Below are 24,938 nucleotides of genomic sequence, written 5' to 3'. Positions count from 1 at the left end.
CCTTGCATTCCTGGGATAAACCCCACTTGATCATGGTGTATGATCCTTTTAATGTTCTGTTGCATTCTGTTTGCTAGTATTTTGTTGAGGATTTTTGCATCTATGTTCATCAGTGATATTGGCCTGTAGTTTTCTTTCTTTGTGACATCTTTGTCTGGTTTTGGTATCAGGGTGATGGTGGCCTCGTAGAATGAGTTTGGGAGTGTTCCTCCCTCTGCAATATTTTGGAAGAGTTTGAGAAGGATAGGTGTTAGCTCGTCTCTAAATGTTTGATAGAATTCACCTGTGAAGCCATCTGATCCTGGGCTTTTGTTTGTTGGAAGGTTTTTAATCACAGTTTCAATTTCATTGCTTGTGATTGGTCTGTTCATATTTTCTATTTCTTCCTGGTTCAGTCTCGGCAGTTTGTGCATTTCTAAGAATGTGTCCATTTCTTCCAGGTTGTCCATTTTATTGGCATAGAGTTGCTTGTAGTAATCTCTCATGATCTTTTGTATTTCTGCAGTGTCAGTGGTTACTTCTCCTTTTTCATTTCTAATTCTATTGATCTGAGTCTTCTCCCTTCTTCTCTTGATGAGTCTGGCTAATGGTTTATCAATTTTGTTTATCTTCTCAAAGAACCAGCTTTTAGTTTCATTGATTTTTGCTATTGTTTCCTTCATTTCTTTTTCATTTATTTCTGACATGATCTTTATAATTTCTTTCCTTCTGCTGGCTTTGGGGTTTTTTTGTTCTTCTTTCTCTAATTGCTTCAGGTGCAAGGTTAGGTTGTTTATTCGAGATGTTTCCTGTTTCTTGAGGTAGGCTTGTATTGCTATAAACTTCCCTCTTAGCACTGCTTTTGCTGCGTCCCATAGGTTTTGGGTCGTCGTATCTCCATTGTCATTTGTTACTAGGTATTTTTTGATTTCCCCTTTGATTTCTTCAGTAATCACTTCGTTATTAAGTAATGTATTGTGTAGCCTCCATGTGTTTGTATTTTTTACAGCTCTTTTCCTGTAATTGATATCTAGTCTCATAGCGTTGTGGTCGGAAAAGAAACTTGATACGATTTCAATTTTCTTAAATTTACCAAGGCTTGATTTGTGACCCAAGATATGATCTATCCTGGAGAATGTTCCATGAGCACTTGAGAAAAATGTGTATTCTGTTGTTTTTGGGTGGAATGTCCTATAAATATCAATTAAGTCCATCTTGTTTAATGTATCATTTAAAGCTTGTGTTTCCTTATTTATTTTCATTTTGGATGATCTGTCCATTGGTGAAAGTGGGATGTTAAAGTCCCCTACTATGATTGTGTTGCTGTCGATTTCCCCTTTTATGGCTGTTAGTATTTGCCTTATGTATTGAGGTGCTCCTATGTTGGGTGCATAAATATTTACAATTGTTATACCTTCCTCTTGGATCGATCCCTTGATCATTATATAGTGTCCTTCTTTGTCTCTTGTAATAGTCTTTATTTTAAAGTCTATTTTGTCTGATACGAGAATTGCTACTCCAGCTTTCTTTTGATTTCCATTTGCATGGAATATCTTTATCCATCCCCTCACTTTCAGTCTATATGTGTCTCTAGGTCTGAAGTGGGTCTCTTGTAGACAGCATATATATGGGTCTTGTTTTTGTATCCATTCAGCCAGCCTGTGTCTTTTGGTGGGAGCATTTAATCCATTTACATTCAAGGTAATTATCGATATGTATGTTCCTATTCCCATTTTCTTAAATGTTTTGGGTTTGTTATTGTAGGTGTTTTCCTTCTCTTGTGTTTCTTGCCTAGAGAAGTTCCTTTAGCTTTTGTTGTAAAGCTGGATTGGTGGTGCTGAACTCTCTCAGCTTTTGCTTGTCTGTAAAGGTTTTAATTTCTCCATCACATCTGAATGAGATCCTTGCTGGGTAGAGTAATCTTGGCTGTAGGTTTTTCTCCTTCATCTCTTTAAGTATATCCTGCCACTCCCTTCTTGCTTGCAGAGTTTCTGCTGAATGATCAGATGTTAACCTTATGGGGATTCCCTTGTGTATTATTTGCTGTTTTTCCCTTGCTGCCTTTAATATGTTTTCCTTATATTTAATTTTTGACAGTTTGATTAATATGTGTCTTGGGGTGTTTCTCCTTGGGTTTATCCTGTATGGGACTCTCTGTGCTTCCAGGACTTGATTAACTATTTCCTTTCCCATATTAGGGAAGTTTTCAACTATAATCTCTTCAAATATTTTCTCAGTCCCTTTCTTTTTCTCTTCTTCTTCTGGGACCCTTATAATTCGAATGTTGGTGCATTTAATGTTGTTCCAGAGGTCTCTGAGACTGTCCTCAGTTCTTTTCATTCTTTTTTCTTTATCCTGCTCTGCAGTAGTTATTTCCACCATTTTATCTTCCAGGTCACTTATCCTTTCTTCTGCCTCAGTTATTCTGCTATTGATCCCATCTAGAGTATTTTTAATTTCATTTATTGTGTTTTTCATCATTGCTTGGTTCCTCTTTAGTTCTTCTACGTCCTTGTTAAATGTTTCTTGCATTTTGTCTATTCTATTTCCAAGATTTTGGATCATCCTTACTATCATTATTCTGAATTCTTTTTCAGGTAGACTACCTATTTCCTCTTCATTTGTTAAGTCTGGTGTGTTTTGACCCTGCTCCTTCATCTGCTGTGTGTTTTTCTGTCGTCTCATTTTGCTTATCTTACTGTGTTTGGGGTCTCCTTTTCACAGGCTGCAGGTTCGTAGTTCCCGTTGTTTTTGGTATCTGTCCCCAGTGGCTAAGGTTGGTTCAGTGGGTTGTGTAGGCTTCCTGGTGGAGGGAACTAGTGCCTGAGTTCTGGTGGATGAGGCTGGATCTTGTCTTTCTGGTGGGCACGTCCACGTCTGGTGGTGTATTTTGGGGTGTCTGTGGCCTTATTATGATTTTAGGCAGCCTCTCTGCTAATGAATGGGGCTGTGTTCCTGTCTTTCTAGTTGTTTGGCATAGGGTGTCCAGCACTGTAGCTTGCTGGTCGTTGAGTGAAGCTGAGTCTTGATGTTGAGATGGAGATCTCTGAGAGATTTTCACCGTTTGGTATTACGTGGAGCTGGGAGGTCTCTTGTGGACCAGTGTCCTGAAGTTGGCTCTCCCACCTCAGAGGCACGGCCCTGATGCCTGGCTGGAGCACCAAGAGCCTTTCGTCCACACGGCTCAGAGTAAAAGGGAGAAAAAATAGAAAGAAAGAAAGAAAGAAAGAAAGAAAGAGGCTATAATATAGTGAAGTAAAATAAAGCTATTATAAAGCAGAGCTATACAGACAAAATCTCACCCAGAAGCATATACATATACACTCACAAAAAAAAAGGAACAGGGGAAAAATTAATATATCCTGCTCCGAAAGTCCACCTCCTGGATTTGGGATGATTCGTTGTCTATTCAGGTATTCAACAGATGCAGGCACATCAAGTTGTTTGTGGAGTTTTAATCAGCTTCTTCTGAGGCTGCTGGGAGAGATTTCCCCTTCTCTTCTCTGTTCGCACAGCTCCTGGGGATCAGCTTTGGATTTGGACCCGCCTCTGCGTGTAGGTCGCCTGAGGGCGTCTGTTCCCCACCCAGACAGGACGGGGTTAAAGGAGCAGCAGCTTCGGGGCCTCTGGCTCACCCAGGCCGCGGGGAGGGAGGGGTACGGAGGAGGCGGGGCGAGCCTGCGGCGGCAGAGGCCGGCGTGACGTTGCAGCAGCCTGAGGCGCGCAGTGCGTTCTCCCTGGGAAGTTGTCCCCGGATCACGGGAGCCTGGCAGTGGCGGGCTGCACCGGCTCCCGGGAGGGGCGGTGTGAAGAGTGACCTGTGCTCGCACACAGGCTTTTTGGAGGTGGCAGCAGCAGCCCCAGCGTCTCACGCCCGTCTCTGGGGCCCGGGCTGATCGCTGCGGCTCGCGCCTGTCTGTGGAGCTTGTTTAGGCGGCGCTCTGAATCCCCTCTCCTTGCGCGCCGTGAAACAAAGAGGCACGAAAAAGTCTCTTGCCTCTTCGGCAGCTGCAGACTTTTTCCCGGATTCCCTACCAGCCAGCTGTGGTGCGCCTACCCCTTCAGGCTGTGTTCACGCCGCCAACCCCGTCCTCTCCCTGCGATCCAACCGAAGCTGAGCCTCAGCTCCCAGCCCCGCCCGCCCCGGCGGGGGAGCAGACAAGCCTCTCGGGCTGCTGAGCGCTGCTCGGCGCCGAGCCTCTGTGTGGGAGTCTCTCCGTTTTTCCCTCTGCGCCCCTGTTGCTGCCGGATCTGTGCTGTTAGCCGCGGCTCGCGCCCGTCTCTGGAGTTCGTTTAGACGGCGCTCTGAATCCCCTCTCCTCGCGCACCAGGAAAGAAAGAGGGAAGAAAAAGTCTCTTGCCTCTTCGGCAGCTGCAGACTTTTTCCCGGACTCCCTCCCGGCTAGCTGTGGTGCACTAACCCCTTCAGGCTGTGTTTACGCCGCCAACCCCAGTCCTCTCCCTTCAATCCGACCTAAGCCCAAGCCTCAGTTCCCAGCCCCGCCCGCCCCGGCGGGGGAGCAGACAAGCCTCGGGCTGGTGAGTGCTGCTCGTTGCCGAGCCTCTGTGCAGGAATCTCTCCGCTTTGCCCTCCGCACCCCTGTGGCTGCGCTCTCCTCCGTGGCTCCGAAGCTTCCCCCCTCTGCCACCCGCAGTCTCTGCCCGCGAAGGGGCTTCCTAGTGTGTGGAAATCTTTCCTCCTTCACAGCTCCCTCCCACTGGTGCAGGTGCCATCCCTATTCTTTTGTCTCTGTTATTTCTTTTTTCTTTTGCCCTACCCAAGTACGGGGGGAGTTTCTTGCCTGTTTGGAGGTGGGACGTTTTCTGTCAGCGCTCAGTGGGTGTTCTGTAGGAGCAGTTCCACGTGTAGATGTATTTCTACTGTATCTGTGGGAAGGAAGGTGATCTCCGCGTCTTACTCTTCTGCCATCTTCTCTCCCCCCTCTAAGTGCATATTTTAGATAAGTGCAACATCTATTTCACTTTTAAGAATTGATGGAATTTTTTTCGCCTTAAGAGGGCTATTTAGGCCTCATATTCCAGGTCATTAATTTTAACGGTTCAGACGTTGTTATATGGCACTCTCAGGAGGCGAAGGTGCATACTGATAATACTGCTCCTGTACAGGAAGATATTATTTTCCTTGGTAAAGACAAACCATTCCTTTGAATTTAGAAACACTTAGTTTCTAAGGCTCTGCTACCATTTTATTTAAAGCCCCATTAGCCCCAACATATTGAATAATAGCTCACCATTCTGCCCCACATATGATTCATATAGAGAAGCAGAAATGCTCATACAAATTTCTGACTGGTATTGATAGACCTTCTGTTTCTCTCTAAACTATATGAAGTGTTTCTAATTACTCGAACCTGGAATAAAAAGGAAACAAGCAAGCACAAAGGTATGAGACAAGTGACTGTCTTTTAGTTCAGATAATATTCTGTTCTGACTTGAATATACAGTATGTACTGTAAAGTTATCAATCAATATATAAACTCTCTTTCATGTGGAAAAAGCTGTACTAAAATATTGTGAATTATTATTCAAGAAACATAATCTGATTTAAATCTGAGTGATATTGGCTTTAATCTTTCAGATCCCAGGAAATTTCAGAGTTTGGTGAATTTAACAAGATAGAGTAATCTGGACAGTTTCAGTTCGGCAAGACATTAAAAAATATGATCAGCAGACCAAAAAAAAAAAAAAAAAGAGCTGTATGAACAGTATAAACTCAGTACTTACTGGGCCTCCTTACTTTTCTTATGTAGGGCCAGAATGTCAAATTTGGATATGACTTTCTTTTATATGTCCTTCCCAGGTTTTGTGGGGACTAAAGTTTATATAGTTTTGAGGGTGGGAGCTTCTTAAGAAAAATACGACAAAATTACAAATTCTGATTTAGGAACATAATCATGAAAGAAGCCCTTACAAATGAGGAGCCCTGAAGCTTAACTCTCCCAGCCACCAGGGTCTTTGCCCCAGTATCATGATGCACCACCTTCTCTGCACCCCTTGTCCTCCACACCCAAGCACACCAGAAACTCTGGGCCATGATGAACTCAGGTCCAATGCCCACCTGAAGCAGCTCTCAGGAAGACAGGGGACAGGATAGCCCCCTCTTCCTCTTTGGTGTTCCTTTCCTGTAATTACCATAGGCTAGAATATAACACTTTCAGTTTTGGGGTTTTTTTTACTTTTTTTCCATTTTTAAAAAACTTTTCTTAAGCAGTAAGTACAGAGTTCCCATACACCCCCAACTGTCAAGTAGACTTTCCCCTTATTAATGTCTTGTATCAGCATGGCACATTTATTACAATTGATGAACCACTCGATATATTATTTTTAACTGAAGTGGATAGTTTACTTTGGCCCTCACTCTGTGTTGTACAGTTCTGTGGTTTTGCCTAATGTGTAACGCCATGTATACACAACTAGAATCTCATGTAGAGTAATTTCACCACCGTAAAAATCACCTGTGCTTTACTTATTCAAATTTTCCCCCATCTCCATGAACGTGTGGCAACCACTGCTTTGCTTTTTTACTGCCTTTATAGGTTTTCCTTTTCCATACCACCATATGTTGGAATCATATAGCATGGAGCCTTTTTTTTTTTTTTTTTTTAATACATTTATTTATTTATTTATTTATTTATTTATTTATTTAATTTTATTTTTGGCTGTGTTGGGTCTTCGTTCCTCTGCGAGGGCTTTCTCTAGTTGCGGCGAGTGGGGGCCACTCTTCATCGCGGTGCGCGGGCCTCTCACTATCGCGGCCTCTCTTGTTGCGGAGCACAGGCTCCAGACACGCAGGCATGGAGCCTTTTCAGACTGACTTCTCTCAATTACCATATATGCATTTAAGTTTCTTCCATGTCTTTTTGTTGCTTGATGCCTCTTTTACTTAATCACTGAATAATTTTCCATTGTATAGGTGTGCAAAGTTTATTTACCCATTTGCCTATTGAGAGACCATAGTTGTTTTCTAGCTTGGGCAGTTATGAAAAAACCTACAAGAAACATTCATGTACCGGTTTTGTGTGGACAAGAAGTTTTAACTCTTTCCAATAAGTGCCTAGGAGTACAATTGCCAAATCATATAAGACTGTTTAACTTTGTAAGAGACTGCCAAACTGTTTTACTCTTTCCACATGGGAAAAAGTAAACTTGTACCTCTCCATCATGCCATATAGAAAAATCACTCTCAAATGAAATTAGAGACTTAAATATAAAAGATGGGAAGAAACAACCTTAGCAGAGTATATAAGAAAGTTTCTCTTTGAGCTGGGGATAGGTGAGGACTTTGTAAGACACAAAAAATGCTTTACAATAAAGGAAAAGATAAATGTGAAAAAATTAAGAACTCCAATTCATCAAAAGACACTGAAGAAAGTGGAAAAATAAGCCAAAAATGGGAAAAGGTACATGAAAAGAATATATACAGAAGATGTACACAAAGGATTAATATCAGAACATTTTTTTGTTTGTTTGTTTTCTTTTCTTTTTTTTTTTCAGAACATTTTTAATTGCTATAAATTAATAAGAAAAAAGCAAAACAACCTATGGAAAATTAGACAAAATACAAAGATATTTTTCAGGAGTAGAAATAAATAGCTAGTAAATGTATGAAAGTCTGTTTATTATTAATTAAGAAAATGCAAAACAAAAACAAAAGTGAGATATTGTTTTTACTCACTTCTTTCAAACATCAGGGCACCTGACAACATCACAGATGCTATCTAAATGTGTAAATGTATACTTAATATGTTTCTCACCATAAACTCTTTTGTAAGGGCAAGATTCTTCTCTAGCCTAATTTTGACTTCCGTTCCTCCTCTTACAATCCTGTCCTAACCTTCGGGGGTCTACCCCCAAGAAAGAAGTAAGGAAATACAGCGGGAGCTAGAAGACCTGGACTCCAGTATGGTCTCTGCCATGAATAAACAGAGGGACTTTAGTCAAATGCCTTAAGGTCTTGGGTTTTAATGCTCAGTTGTGAAATGAGAAGAGGTAGGTTTCATCTCGGAGATTTCAAATTGGCAGCTCTTGAAGGCTGAAGATTTGTTTTCTTTGGCTTGCACCAGACCTTTGAATTTTTTAGATTTAAATATCAGTACGTGCAGACTGCGTGTTCTGAGATGTCATGGTCCCCACCATCCATACGTGCTAATTGATTTTATTACCTGCCCACCATTGAAGGCATTTGAGTTTGTGACCTCTGTTAGGTAATATCTAAATTTGGTCCAGTCCAAAATGTCCATAAAATATTTGGTCTATGCCAAAATGTCCTTGATACTTGGTCCTGTCCAAAACCATTTGGCATGAACCAAAAATGCTCATGGAAATTTTGGATAGAACCAAATTCAAGGAGCTTTGAGGGTGGATCGAATGTCTTCCGGACGTTTTGGACAGGACCAAATGTTTGCTAACGCAGACAACCTTAATACGCAGGCTTGTTTGTATTAGATACCCCTCTGGTGTGTCCACTCAGCACAGCCTGCTTCCCACCTTCCCAGCACTGCCGCTTTACTGACCATCCCCACTAGTCTGTGAGAGTCACCAGCATAGAGTCTATGTCGTTGTTTCTATTGCTAATTTCCCACACAATCGCTGATACATAGGCATCAGTAAATATTGGCTGAATACAAAATTGTGTGGAAGAATGAAAGAACACATACCTCAAATATATTATGTGTCTATCACAGACTTTCCTGTAGAAGGCCAGAAAGTAAAAATTTTTACTGTCTCTATCACAGCTGCTCAATTCTGCTATTGTAGTGGGCATCATTCAGGGTTCTTCAGAGAAACGATACCTGCGTATGATTTATTACAAGGAATCAGCTCACAATTGTGGGTGCTGGCAAAGCAGAAACCCCATGGGGCAAGTGAGCAACGCGGAAACTCGGGCAGGAGTTAATGCTGCAGTCTCGAATTCAAATTATGTAGGGCAGACTGGCAGGCTGGAAAGGCAGGCGAGAGCTGATGTTTTAGTCTTCTTATTCTCCTGGAAACCTCAGTATTGCTCTAAAGACCTCCACTGATGGGATGAGCCGCACCCTCACTATTGAGGTTCATGTCCTTTACTTGAAGTCAGTAGACTGTAAATGTGCTCCACATCTACAAAATACCTAGATTAATGTTTGATTAAACAACCGAATGGGGACTTCCCTGGTGGTCCAGTGGTAAAGAATCAGCCTTACCATGCTGGGGACGCGGGTTCAATTCCTGGTCAGGGAACTGAGATCCCACGTGCCATGAGGCAACTAAGCCCACGTGCCACAACTACTGAGCTTGCACGCCTCAACTAGAGCCCACGTGCCACAAACTACAGAACCCACACACTCTGGAGCCTGCATGCCACTAGAGAAGAGAAAATCTGCACACCACAACTAGAGAGAAGCCCACACACCACAACGAAGAGCCCACACACCTCAGTGAAGATCCCGAGTGCCACAGCTAAGACCCAACGCAGCCAAAAATAAATAAATAAATAAATAAATAAATAATATCATTAAAAAAACACAACTGAATAATATAACCTAGTGAAGTTAACACATGAGACCAACCATCACTTAATGCATGAGCAGCCATAGATAATATGTAAACAAATGGATGTTCGTGTGCACCAATAAAACTTTATTTAGTTTGAATTTCATATACTTTTCACATGTCACAAATTATAATTTTTAAATTTTTTTTCCCGAAACACTTCAAACTGTAAAAACCATGTTTAGCTCATGGATAGGCCATACAAACCAGGTGGTGGGCCAAATCTGGTCCAGTGGCTATAGTTGCTGACCCCCTGCTCCAGGACAGTGTGTTGCATGTGTTATCTATATTAATTATAAATATATTTATTTACATATATATTTACACACATTCACACATACGTAAACAAAGGTTATTACAGAATACTGAGCTGAGCTCCCTGTGTTGGTTAGCTATTCAAATATAGTGGTGTGTACATGTCAATCCCAAACTCCCATTCTATCCCTCCCCACACACTTCCCCCTGGTAACCATAAGTGCGTTCTCAAAGTCTGTGAGTCTGTTTCTGCTTTGAAAATAAGTTCATTTGTATCATTCTTTTTTAGATTCCACACATAAGCAATATCATGATATTTGTCTTACTCTGTCTGACTTACTTCACTTAGTATGATAATCTCCAGGTCCATCCATGTTGCTGCAGATGGCATTATTTCATTCCTTTTAATGGCTGAGTAATAGTCCATTGCATATATGTACCACATCTTCTTTATCCATTCCTCTGTTGATGAACATTTAGGTTGTTTCCATGTCTTGGCTATTGTAAACAGTGGTGCAATGAACACTGGGGTGCATGTATACTTTCAAACCATGTTTTTCTCCCCATATATGCCCAGGAGGGGGATTGTAGAATCATATGGTAGCTCTATGTTTTGTTTCTTAAGGAACTTCCATACTGTTCTCCATAGTAGCTGTACCAATTTACATTCCCACCAACAGTGTAGGAGGGTTCCCTTTCCTCCAAACCCTCTCCATCATTTACCGTTTGTAGATTTTTTTTTGATGATGGCCATTCTGATTGGTGTGAGGTGATACCTCATTGTAGTTTTGATTTGCATTTCTCTAATAATTAGTGATGTTGAGCATCTTTTCATGTGCCTCTTGGCCATCTGTATGTCTTCTTTGGAGAAATGTCTATTTAGGTCTTCTGCCCATTTTTTGATTGGATTCTTTTTTTGATACTGGGCCACATGAGCTGTTTGTAAATTTTTGGAGACTAATCCCTTGTCAGTCACATCATTTGCAAATATTTTCTCCCATTCTGTGAGTTGTCTTTTCGTTTTGTCTATGGTTTCCCTTGCTGTGCAAAAACTTCTGAATTTAATTAGGTCCCATTTGTTTATTTTTATTTTTGTTTCCACTACTCTAGGAGATGGCATGAAATAGATACTGTTGAGATTTATGTCAAAGGGTGTTCTGCCTATGTTTTCCTCTAAGAGTTTTATAGTATCCAGTCTTACATTTAGATCTTTAATCCATTTTGAGTTTATTTTTTATTATTTTGTTAAAGAGTGTTCTAATTTCATTCTTTTACATATAGCTGTCCAGTTTTCCCAGCACCATTTATTGAAGAGACTGTCTTTCCTCCATTGTATAGTCTTGCCTCCTTTGTTGTAGATTAATTGACCATAGGTGTGTGGGCTTACTTCTGAGCTTTCTATTCTGGTCCATTGATCTATATTTCTGTTTTTGTGTCATTACCATACTGTTTTGATGACTGTAGCTTTGTAATATAGTCTGAAGTTTGGGAACCTGAATCCTCCAGCTCCGTTTTTCTTTCTCAAGATTGCTTTGGCTATTGGGGGTCTTTTGTGTCTCCATACAATGTTAACATTTTCTTGTACTAGTTCTGTGAAAAATGCCATTGGTAATTTGATTGGGATTGCAATGAATCTGTAGATTGCCTTGGGTAGTATAGTCATTTTGACAATATTGATTCTGCCAATCCAAGAACATGGTATCTCTTTGCATCTGTTTGTGTCATCTTCGATTTCTTTCAACAGTGTCTTATAGTTTTGGGGGTACAGGACTTTTGTCTCCTTAGGTAGGTTTATTCCTAGGTATTTTATTCTTTTTTGAGGTGATGGTAAATGGGATTTTATCTTTAATTTCTCTTTCTGATCTTTCATTGTTAATGTATAGGAATGCAATAGATTTCTGTGTATTAATTTTGTATCCTGCAACTTTACCAAATTCATTGATGAGCTCTAGTAGTTTTCCTGGTAGCATCTTTAGCATTTTCTATGTATAGTGTCATGTCATCTGCAAACAGGGACTGTTTTACTTTTTCTTTTCCAATTTGGATTCTTTTTATTTCTTTTTCTTCTCTGATTGCCATGGCTAGGACTTCCAAAATTATGTTGAATAAAAGTGGCAAGAGTGGACGTCCTTGTCTTGTTCTTGATCTTAGAGGAAATGCTTTCAGCTTTTCACCATTAAGTATGATGTTAACTGTAGGTTTGTCATAAATGGCCTTTATTATGTTGAGTTATGTTCCCTCTATGCTCACTTTCTGGAGAGTTTTTATCATAAATGGATGTTAAATTTTGTCAAAAAGCATTTTCTGCATCAATTGAGATGATCATATGGTTTTTTTTCTTCAATTTGTTGATGTGGTGTATCACATTGATTGATTTGCGGGTTTTGAAAAATCCTTGCATCCCTGGGATAAATCCCACTTGGTCATGGTGTATGACCCTTTTAATGTATTGTTGAATTCAGGTTGCTAGTATTTTGTTGAGGATTTTTGCGTCTATGTTCATCAGTGATATTGACCCATACTTTTCTTTTTTTGTGATACCTTTTTCTGGTTTTGGTATCAGGATGATGGTGGCCTCATAGAATGAGTTTGGGAGTATTCTTTCTTCTGCAATTTTCTGGAATAATTTCAGAAGGTTAGGTGTTAACTCCTCTCTAATTGTTTGATAGAATTTTCCTGTGAAGCCATCTGGTCCTGGACCTTTGTTTGTTTGGAGTTTTTAATAACAGTTTCAATTTCAGTACTTATGATTGGTCTGTTCATATTTTCTATTTCTTCCTCATTCAGACTTGGAAGGTTGTACTTTTCTAAGAATGTGCCTATTTCTTCCAGGTTGTCCATTTTACTGGCATATAAATAGTTGCTGTGTAGTCTTTTATGATCCTTTGTATTTCTGTGGTGTCTGTTGTAACTTCTCCTTTTTCATTTCTAATTTTACTGATTTGAGCCCTCTCCCTTTTTTTTTTTTTTTCTTGATGAGTCAGGCTAAAGGTTTATCAACTTTTTTTTATCTTTTCAAAGAACCAGGTTTTAGTGTCATTGATCTTTGCTATTGTTTTCTTCATTTCTATTTCATTTATTCCTGCTCTAATCTTTATGATCTTTTTCCTCTATTAACTTTGGGTTTTTATTTGTTCTTCTTTCTCTAGTTGCTTTAGGTGTAAGGTTAGGTTGTTTATTTGAGATCTTTCTTGTTTCCTGAGGTAAGGTTGTATTGCTATCAACTTCCCTCTTAGAACTGTTTTTGCTGTGTCCCATACATTTTGGATCATTGCGCTTTCATTTTCATTGTCTCTAGGTATTTTTTTTTTAATTTCCTCTTTGATTTCTTCAGTTATCCATTGGGTGATTAGTAACATATTGTTTAGCCTACACGTGTTTGTGTTTTTTACAGTTTTCTTCTTGTAGTTGATTTCTAATCTCATAGTATTGTGGTCATAAAAGATACTTGACATGATTTCAATTTTCCTAAATTTACCAAGGCTCACTTTCTTGCCCAGCATGTGATCAGTCCGGAGAACGTTTCATGTGCACTTGAGAATAATGTAATTTCTGCTGCTTTTGCACAGAGTGCTCTATAAATATCAATTAAGTCCATCTGGTCTAATGTGTCATTTAAGGCCTGTGTTTCCTTATTGATTTTCTGTCTGGATAATTTGTCCATTGTTGAAAGTTGGATGTTAAAGTCCCCCACTAGTATTGTGTTACTGTCAATTTCTCCTTTTATGGCTGTCAGTATTTGCCTTATATAATTGGGTGTTCCTATGTTGGGTGCATATATATTTATAATTGTTATAGCTTCTTGGATTGATCCCTTGATCATTATGTAGTGTTCTTTGTCTCTTGTAACAGTATTTATTTTGAAGCCTATTTTGTCTGATATGAATATTGCTACACCAGGTTTCTTTTCATTTCCATTTGCATGGAATACCTTTTCCATCCCCTCACTTTCAGTCTGTATGTGTCCCTAGATCTGAAGTCGGTCTCCTGTAGACAGCATATATACGAGTCTTGTTTTTGTATCCATTCAACCAGTCTATGTCTTTTGGTTGGAGCATTTAATCCATTTACATTTAAGGTTATTATGGCTATGTATGTTCCTATTGCCATTTTCTTAATTGTTTTGAATTATTTTTGTAGGTCTTTTTTCTTCCTTTCCACTTTTGTTCTCTTCTCTTATGATTTGGTGACTAACTTTAGTGTTGTGTTTGGATTCCTTTTTCTTTTTGTGTGTGTGTATCTATTGTAGATTTTCAGTTTATGGTTACCATGAGGTTTTGGTATAGCAGTCTACATATAAACAAGATTGTTTTACATTGCTGGTCTTTTAATTTCAAGTGCATTTCCAATATCGTGCATTTGTGCTCTCCTCTTCTCACAATTGCTGGTTTCAATATCATATTTGTGTTTAGATGGTTTCTTACCTTTACTGTATGTTTGCCTTTACAGGTGAGCTTTCCATTTGTAATTTTCTTGTTTCTAGTAGTGGCCTTTTCTTTTCTGCTTAGAGAAGTTCCTTTAGCATTTGTTGCAAAGCTCGTTTGTTGGTGCTGAATTCTCTTAGGTTTTGCTTGTTTGTAAAGCTTTTGATTTCTCCATCTAATGTGAATCAGAACCTTACTGGATAGAGTACTCTTGGTTGTAGGTTCTTCTCTTCCATCACTTTAAATATATCATGCCATTCCTATCTTACCTGCACTGTTTCTGCTGAGAAATCAGCTGATAACCTTATGGAATTCCCTTGTATGTTATTTTTTGCTTTTTCTTTGTGGCTTTTAATATTTTTTCTTTGTCTTTAATTTTTGTCAATTTGATTACTATGTGTCTTGGCATGTGTCTTGAGTTTATCCTGCCTGGGACTTTCTGCTCTTCCTGGACTTCAGTGACTGTTTCCTTTCCCATGTTAAGGAATTTTTCAGCTATTATCTCTTCAAATATTTTCTCAGGTCCTGTCTCTCTCTCTCTTCTCCTTCCGGGACCCCTGGGACCCCTAATGCAAATGTTGGTGCATTTATTGTTGTCTCAGAGATCTCTTAGACTGTCTTCATTTCTTTTCATTCTTTTTTTCTTATTCTGTTCCACAGCAATGATTTCCTCCATTCTGTCTTCCAGGTAACTTATCTGTTCTTCTGTCTCAGTTACTCTGTTACTGATTCTTTCTAGTGTATCTTTCATTTCAGTTATTGTATTGTTCAACTGTTTGTTCTTTAGTTTTTCTAGGTCTTTGTTAAGCATTTCTTGAATCTTCTCATTCTATGCCTTCATTCTTTTTCCAGGATCTTGGATCATCTTCACTATTATTACTCTGAATTATTTTTCTGATAGATGGTTTATCTCCACTTCACTTGGTTGTTCTTCTGGAGTTTTATTTTGTTCCTTCACCTGAGACATAGCCCTCTGCTGTTTCATCTTGTCTAACTTTCTGTGATTACAGTTTCATTTCTGCAGGCTGCAGGGTTGCAGTTCTTCTTGCTTCTACTGTCTGCCCTCAGGTGGTTGAGGCTGTCTAAGAGGTTTTTCCAGGTTTTCTGGTGGAAGGGACTGGTTCCTGCCCACAGGTGAGTCGAATTGGGTCTTGTCCCTCTGGTGGACAGGGCAGTGCTCAGGAAGAATTTAAGCAGCCTGTCTGATGATGGGTGGGGCTGTGTTCCTGCCCTGTTGTTTGTTTGGCTTGAGGTGTCCCAGCACTGGAGTCTACAGGCTGTTGGGTGGGGCTAGGTCTTGGGGAGGCAATGGTGGCATCCAAGAGGGCTCATGCCAATGAGTACTCACCAGAACTGCCTTTGCCAGTGTCTTTTTCCCTGCAGTGAGCCACAGCTGCCCCCCTGCCTCCATAGAAGACTATCCAATACTAGCAGATAAGTCTGGTCCAGTCTCTTATGAAGTCACTGCTTTTCTCCCTGGGTCCTAAGGCATGCTAGACCTTGTGTGCATCCTTCAAGAGTGGAGTTTCTGTTTCTCTAAGTCCTGTGGAGTTCCTGCAATCAAACCCTGCTGGCCTTCAAAGACAGATTCTCCAGAGGCTCCTCCTCCTATTGCCAGACCCCCAGGCTGGGGAGCCTGATGTGGGGCTCAGGACTTTTACTCCTGTGGGAGAACTTCTGTGGTATAATTATTTTCCACTTTGTGGGTCCCCCACTGGGCAGGTATGGGATTTGATTTTATTGAGATTGCACCCCTCCTACAGTCTCATTGTGGCTTCTTTGTCTTTGGATGAAGGGTATCTTTTTTGGTAGGTCCAGCATTTTTTTGTTGATTGTTGTTCCACAGTTAGTTGTGATTTTGGTGGTTTTTTTTTAAGAAAGGGTGAGCTCAAGTCCTTCTGCTCTGCCATCTTGCCAGCCTTTCTCATAATCAATCTCCCCTTTTCGTACTAACTAATCCTCAGCTTCAGGCCCTGAACAGGGATACACACACACACACACACACACACACACACACACACACACTTCATTTATTCTGTACTCTATATATTTACTAATCTGCTTACAATATATCAGGCTTTTCACCAGATACAGGATACAAAGAATTAATCTAATTGAAGTCATGTTTCTTTAATAATAGATCACAGGACTAGGCAAGAAAAAATTGTTAGATATCTACCATTTATTAGCCATTCTAGATAAGTCATCTGATTAACTCTTTAAAACAGCTCAGTGTAGGGATTGCCAGGTGAAAGCCAGAACCAGTTAAATTTAGATTTCACAGGAACAGTGAATCATTTTTTCAGTATAATATTTTCCATGCAATATTAGGGACATACTTATACTAAAAAATAATTGGGGCCCACTTATGCTAAAAATTATCTGAAATTCACATTTACATTTTCATTTGCTAAATTTGGCAACTCTAGCTCAATGAGAGTAGGAATTACTCTATCCAGTTTATACGGGAGTAAAGTGATGCTCAAGAAGATTAATTTAGCTGTTCAAATTCATTCATCTGGAATTCCCTGTAATTTCTCCCCACACTAAAACTAGATATAGAGACAGATTATTTTTTTAAAAATGGATGTACCCCTGTGCATTGGGGAGGCAAAATGTATGAAATTAATTCCATCTAGATAACTTCATATGGCCAAATGTGTGAATGAAGGCTAAGAAGTGAATAAAGTGTAAGTAAAAATCAATTGATCAAAACAAATTTGAACCATTTAATTATTATTTGACCTTACAAAATAATGCTCGCCTTTACAAGATTCTCTTTGCATTTAATATTAGCATCTTGACTCATCACTGTGTGTTACAGAAAATTTTCCCATAGGTAATCACATTTTACTGCTTTTTTTCAGAATTGGAAAATATTTATTAAGATTCTAATTCCAGATATCATCAACATAAGAAAGTTCAAATCTTATTTTATAATTTGTGAAGAAATAAACTATACTAAATACAGGGGTCAAGTGAAATCTAAGAAGAAAATATATCCAGTTACTTTGTCTTAACGAGTTCATGGTAGATCAAAAAAGAAAGCCAGAAGTACTTACCAAGGAGCTAAAAGAATTATTTCACACATGCAGTTGTTGATGAAACAAGAATATCTGTTGCTTCCTGGTTTCTCTTTTCTAGATGGAAAAGATAATTATAGCTGACATCTGACTTCTGATTAATGCAATATGTGACTAATTCTTAACTTCAAATAAAGTCTGCTGTGTAGATAGAAAAGATTCTTCATTTCCCCAAACTGTATAGGTGGACACTAAGATAAACCTCCGCTATAATTGATATAAAATGTTTAATTCTTAATCACTGAACCATTTATTAAATGGTTAAATACAAGGTATTTAAGCTTGTATTTCAAACGTTTTCCAATATAAAGACATGAAATCTCACCAGCAGCTACAAAGACTATTCTAGAATAGTTAGAATACAATTTAATTTTAGCACAGTAGCTTAAAAATTGTTTTATTTTCTTTGTATTACTTGAGACATCTTTAGAAGATTTAAAAAGGGTTAGATTTGAGAAAAGTGATATTTCACTGTGGGATTCCTAGGTACCACAGATAAGTCAGAAACAAGACACAAAGTAAGGACAAAATTTTTAGAGATGGTAAAAGAGGAAAAAAACACTAAGTACAAGTGCACAGTTTGATCCAGTAAAGTAAAATTTGGTGAAGGGGAAGCTTAGAAAGGGATGGGGAAAATATCTCCATATCTAGACAAAGTTTAGTCACCTGGTTCATTCCCAGACCAGATTTTCTTTCAATTATCAAAGAAAGATTGCCATGAATTTCAGGAAGGAAAGAATGCATTCTGTAGCCGCACTTGGTAATCATCCCAACGTGTTCACGCAGAAGTGTTCTGCTCCTAAGTGAGACATGAGGGAGATGAGCAAACAGCTCAAGCTTTTCTCTGCACAAAGAGCTGTCACTTATAACCCATCTTCTGAAAGGGTCGACCCACTTCTCCTAGTAAAGTTTCAAAACATACCCTACTTTCCAGGTGCTCATATTTTTAAGATGGTCAAAACTGAGCTGAGAGAGTCCTTTCCCCCACTTTGTTTTCTCCGTGAGAGAAGAAGACCTGACAAGTGATGGAGGAAGCCTTCTCTGTGCCTGTCTGAGCGCCTGTTGCTTTTACTCCAGGAGAGAACGGTGTCAGGTCTGCTCCTGAGAACAGGACGCCTGCAGTGATCATCTAGTGCACTTCTTTGTTCTTCTGGCGGAGTTCTTTTTAAGGGTTCCACAAAGTTCAAAACAAAGGAAAAGAAAAATACATGGAAACACTTATCCAGGAATATGAATTAGGTGACAGAGGCCGAACTATATCCTTCCTTTTCACAAAAGTTTTAAACATTTGCTCTGGTACCAAGTTCATTTAAATGTATGCAGATTTATTCAGAATTCTTAAATCTCATTAATATGACCCAGAGGTTGCAAGTACCTCCCTGATATTGTATTTGGTGCCCACATTATTTTATTGACATGTATTTGATTGCCTTCAAAACTCAGAACAGTGTATTTATACAGATGTGTGTGTGTATGTATGTGTATGTATCTGTCACAACAGAGCTCTTTAGCACTTAAAATGTCCAACATAGGATTTTAAATCATGTTCCTGGTGAATTTAGAGTTCTATAAAATAAATCTCTGAGTCTTTGCATTGTTTTTAAAGCATGTTCATAGGAAAACAGTGGTTTCTCAATGCCTATGATAAAGCTCAGAGAAAATTAAGTACAATTAATTTGTCAATTTGTCATTAACTAGTTGTAAAAAACAAAGATGGATTAAGAATCTGCTGTGCAATCCTGAGATTTTCAGGAGTATGACTTGTAACTTAGAGGAGAATTATATGCTTAGATAAAACAGGATGGGAAAATAATCTTATTAAGTGAATAAGGTATTTTCCCTTTGGTAAAGTTTTTTTATTGATTGAATAATAATGATCGTCAACAACATGTAGCTGACTTTGTGTGTTAGATGATAAATTCTTTCCAGGGCATTAAACAATGCCTTAATGTGTTGGTGAACAATGATTTCAGAGTATGTGGGGTTTATAGACATTTATAAATAGCCTGAACACGAATAAAGCCTGCCTGGCTAGGTATACATCTTGGAGATTTTTTTTAATGAAATTTTTCTCTTCAGTACTTGAATCTGTGAAATCTGAACAAGGAGCAAAAGGCAAATTTTCTATTTTCTAGATTACTTTCAGTGTCTTTTGTTAATTTAGCTACTTCTCTTCAAGTAATTTCAAATGCCAGCCACCATCACCACAAAAAAAAAGAAAAAAAAAATGAGATGCCAGTAGTTCAAGGGTATTTTTTTTTTTTTTTTTGCATAATGGCGACATTATATTAAAATAGAATTCAGAGAAGCCAGAGTAGTAAGTGGCTTTCGGGCAGAGTTCAGATTTCTTTCCCACTTATAGAAGTGAAGTGGGAATGTGAAGTACTAGCTTCCTGCTAACCACAATGGGAGGTACACTTACTTTATCTTTTATATATTTTATCCTATTTGAAAACAATTGTTTCCCCACAAAGTAGAGATAAATTCTTACACCTGGATCTCATGATGAAAAATTGTATCCTCAGTAGAGGAGACCTGCCATTAAAAAGAAGGTTTTAGGAAATCAGACATTTATTTTGAGGGCTGTGAAATTTTATTATCATTGATAACATGTCACCATTTCAATCAACTCATGTGAAATAATTTTGTAAATTGCAGTGGAAAGACAACATTGTATTTCCATTTGGTTAAGAAGGAACTTTTTATAGTAGATTTTTACATTTAAACAAAGAGAATGTTAGAAATTATGCTGGCCGGTATCATCTAAGAATCTATAAGTCATACTTCACAACCAAATTACTATATTTTTATTGCTAACACTGTTTTTTCAGATGGGTAGCCTACAAATATTTATTGCGCAATACTGAGCGTTGTCAGTTCTTCCTTCTTTCACCCAAATGCAAATATTTCCGATTGCCTGTCCTGTGTTAAGTGCCAGGAATACAGAGGTAACAATTCAGATAAACTGTGGCCATTACAGAATGTTCAGTGACCTGGCACAGGCTGTGATGGAGACAGGCTTGCACAGTGAAATCTTGGGAGCAAGAGTGTGGGAAGAAGTGAATTCAGAGTGGCGGGACCTTAAGGTGGTAAAGCTGAGGCTGAAAAGGTCAGTATCCCAGTGAAGAGCTTGGCCTTTGTCCCAAGGATGAGGAGAAGCTTCTGGGGCCTTAAGGGAACAACTAGTGATCATTGACGGTGGGTGGAGATAGCAGAGGCAAGAGAAGGGATTTTTGTTTCTCTGTTTCTTTTAAGAGGAGCAAAACAACAGTAAGTTTGTATACTCATGGGAATGGTACAATAGAAACAAAAAAACTTCACCTTTAAGAAAAGCAGAGATGGCAGAGTGGTGCTTAGGAGTGTGTTAGGGCAGGGGCCCTGGGAGGAGCACAGACTTCTCTACTGTGGCTGGGAGAACTCTGGGAGCCTTTTCAGAGCTACTGTTTTCTCACTGAAAGGATAGGTGGTGTAATTTTGAGGAAAGACAAGGTATGAACTCACCTTCAGGGATAGGGGGAGTGAAAAGACTAGGGAAACAGAGTGAGATTGCAGGACTTATTCCACACAATGATTTCACAGAGCAATAAAAATTTTAGAAATACTTTCAACAAAATCAGGAAAAAAATGCTGTATTACAAAAAGCCAAACAGACAAAATTAGAAACATTTTGAAGATGATCCAATTTGTGACCTTATTCAATACTTCTTCATGGTTTTCCATATTAAAATTCAATGAACATATCAGTGGGAATGAGTATTTAATACTCGAGGACACATTAAGTTTTTCTCAACCAGTTAGAGAAAGAATGGGTGAGTGGCAGCTGTAAATACAGTGTAACTAGAAGTGGGCAGACAAAAATTAAATTCTGATAGATCGGACTTCATGTCATCGAAGTCTTCAGCTTTTTGAATTAACTGAGAATATTGGTAACAAAAATGCATTGTTTGCAAAAGCTGGGACCTATTTAGCAGCTAATTTTCTAACCCATGGACAAAACTGTCATTTAAAGTAAGTTCAATATTACAACCTTTGCAGTAGAAGTAACAAGTAATTGCTTTTTTTACCCCATCTATGGCATTTTAGAGATAAAAAGACATCTTTTTTGGTAGGACTGAAATGCTACTATTTATTCTGTTTGTGGTAATTTTCTTATAATTAAGTAATCTAAGGAAATGTTACATGTCTCCTTAGGTTCTGTGGAAATGCAAAGTAGATCCTGTTTTCAAAGGTGATTCATTTACATTACTCCACTAGAAATATACAATAATAAAGTAGGCAAAGTGAATAAATATTCATTTTATGTTTACATATAATAATTGAAGTTGCTGTGGTGTCAGAAAACAAAACTAAAGAATACATTTTGCCTTTATCCTCTTACAGGAAATTTTTATTGGCATTAGTGAGTACATCTAGGATAAAATTTTTTTAAAAAAATGAGTCATTGCATAGTACATAATTTTATTATTTATTAAACAATATATTGGAAGAGCTTTTAACTGAAGGGACTCTGTATTGCAATCTAATGATTTAATAATAAAATTTATACAACTGGACCATAACTTTTAATATAAAATCTTTAATATCCAATGAAGGATGTTGTCTGTACCATAGACCATAATCTTTGATTATAGACAATTTAGCATTTTGTAATGCATTGCTCTGTGTTTTGGCAGTGTTTTCTTTTTCCTCTCTAATTTGTCTTATGTGATATGCCTTGTCTCCTTTAAAGATTACATGGTCCATTAGGACAAGTATCAATCTTGGAGTCTTTTCTGATGCTTGCAATACCCATCCCAATGTTATACTTTCAGTAAATACTTGTTGAGTTCAGGTATTACTACGATGAGGTTTAAATCTAACTTCATTGACTCCTTTTTTGTTGGTAATAACACTTGGTATTAGAAAATTTGAAGACAAAAGAATAATTTTTTATTTAAAGATAGTTTCAACATATAGGAGCATAATACATGTAAGGAACGTAAACATTTTTGACAAGTTGCCTACAAGTATAAAATGTGAGGTATAGTTCCATAACAAGGGGGAGAGTGATCCTTTAATGCACCAGTTTGAAATTTTTGAAAAGAAAAAATATTTATCCAGTTACTTTTTAAGCTGATAGTATGCTGTCTTAATAGGGCAATAGTGTTATAATAGCAAAATCTTGAACTGGTTTAGATCTATCCAAGCCCATGTACTTTCTCCCCAGTATCTTATGGCCTCTATAGATCCAAGATTCTGCCTCATTCATTTTATTTTATCTCAAACCTCAGATTTTGTAATGTCTTCCTAATTCACTGAATCACCCATATGCAATTTGGAAAATTACTTCCTTCTGCCCTCTTCCTGCTTGATTCATACATTTATCAGCTGTATATTGATCTCCCTCAATTCACTGTCTGAAATAACTAACTAGACATAAAGCTTTATTCTCCTAATCTGTCTCCAGGGCTTTATGAATCAATTCACGAACTCCAGTATCAATTTTTACCTACAGCACAGACCAAACTGTAGATGAAGAAAAGGAATGAGGGACCCTCACAAGTAAGGATTCACATCCTTGAAGCATAGGATTTGAAATGTTATGATAATTACACTTGCCACCAAGAAGACTTTATAAACTTTGAAAAACTTCTTTCCTTTCATTCATTTAATCATTAATTGAACATTTTTAGAATACCTACTAAGTTTCAGGTCCTTTACTAATGCTTGACATATGTAATATATTGTGGGAATGTCAATCTAAAATTTCAAGGGAAATAACCAATTCATGGTTTTATATCTTAAGCTTCATCACACAGTGGATATTTTTGTTATTTCTAAAACCCTACAAGTTAGTTTGCTGGTTTACACTGTAATTTAGAATTGGCATTTTAGGTCTTTTTAAAAATGTAATTTCTCCAGTGTCATGCTCTGGCAGTTTTAGTGTGGAATTAGCCCAAGGTAGTTTTATAGCAATAAAGGATGTCATATTGAAGAAACCTGCTAGTACTTTACCTTTTATTCTTTTATTTCCTACTCCAAAACAATTGAAAACTAGAAAATGTACCCCAGGGAACTAGCTCCCAAGTACGATCAGAAACTATTGGGACATACGTTCTTTAGTTCTTAAATAAAATGGTATTCATTCCATTTTCTCACTAGAGAAACTATTGAGTTGGTTTTAAAATGAATCAGTATGTACCTGAGGCTTTGGATTGCTTTTTAATGCCAAGGAGATATCTAGTAATTCTAAAACCTGACTATCACAAGTTTATTGCCACACTATGAGTATAATTTCAAATTACAAGGCAAGCAGAAAAGAACGAACGAAAAGCCAACATTCTTGCCTAGGAAGGCAATTGTGAACTTGCTCAGAGGCCAAACGTGGTTTATAAATCTAGGTCTCCTGACAATAATGATTTAATATTATTGTAGGAACATGAGCAGAGAACTACTAGTGTCAGGAATAAGGGATTATATATTATTTATACAACTTTTTTTTATTATTCGTGTTTTTCTTCCATGGCGAGTAAAGTGCTTTTTAAATATCCTCCTGGCAATGCTGAAGATTCCTTTGTTTGTTATGTCAGTTCCTTCCTTCATATGGAGAAAGTGAATTAATACTGTATCATTTGTCAAAGGTCACATTTCTCTGATTTCTACCAAGTGTAAGGGGATGATGCTGAGGCAAAATACAGAACTCTATCTTCCCACCTCATTTCCACCTACTGAGTTAACACTTTAACCCCAGCCATGATATTTGCAAGCCCAGTAATGTGATTTACTATGTCATGAGGGATCTCTTGTAGTTAGGGACACTAAACTAATTCCAACTATGTAGAAAATTACAGTCAGAAATAATTTAGATAAGTAATCTATTGCTGTCTAATGTAACTAAACCAAGGAAAGATCCTGGTACAGTTGGACTCAAAGATAACTAGAACCAGAGCTGGAAACATCATAATAATGCCTTTTTATTGATCATCTCTAATTCTGTTTTCATCTGCTGGTCAAATTCCTTTAACTGGATAGACAGCAGTGCAACCAGCACATTAAATTAGAAGGGTTTCCCAGTAAAATATATGGCATCCACATTCACACCAAAATAACAAATTCAGAAAAATTTACCAGCCAGAAAACTGGTCACTTGTAGCCCTTCTTTCACTGCATTGGTTTTTATTCCAAGAAAGGAAAACAAACCTAAGAGAAGAACATTGTTTAGCCAGGTTAGGGTCCCCCTGCTCATGAATTTACTGCTAAAATTAACAGGTCAAAACCAACAATAAGGATTTGGGAGTTGTAGTATAAAGAATATGGCAGAAGTAGTTCCCTGAAGTTATAATAATTCATATTCCTAAAGAAGAGGAGGTATTTCTGGAGGAATAAAACATAGATGATCACTCAAATTATGAAGTGAAACTTCTGACCAGTAAAGCCTCTTTTATTGCATCTAAAGTATCAGAGAAATTAAGTTTTGGACGAGAGAGGATGAAGTGTGGAAAATTAAATAGACTTGCAAAGGGTTAGTCATAGTAAATGAAGCCATAGAGGGCTCTTATAGCACCTGTCATAGTGGTATTTCATAAACATAAACCTCAGTAAACATTATTTGATGAGGATAACAAAAAATTTCTAGGTGATTAGCAATGCAATCAGCAAAATAAATTAG

General features: G+C 38.1%; 1 protein-coding gene across 1 annotated transcript in view; it reads left to right on the top strand.

Annotated features, from left to right (window-relative positions):
* The window catches only part of EYS (eyes shut homolog), a 1,820,808-nt gene that overhangs the window by 1,293,154 nt on the left and 502,716 nt on the right, over nt 1-24,938 (top strand). The window lies entirely within an intron of this gene.

Source organism: Eschrichtius robustus, chromosome 9 (assembly GCF_028021215.1).
Source record: "Eschrichtius robustus isolate mEscRob2 chromosome 9, mEscRob2.pri, whole genome shotgun sequence".
NCBI classification, from domain to species: domain Eukaryota; kingdom Metazoa; phylum Chordata; class Mammalia; order Artiodactyla; family Eschrichtiidae; genus Eschrichtius; species Eschrichtius robustus.
The sequence above is the reverse complement of the archived record's forward strand: the minus strand, read 5'-3'. Positions and strand labels throughout refer to the sequence as shown.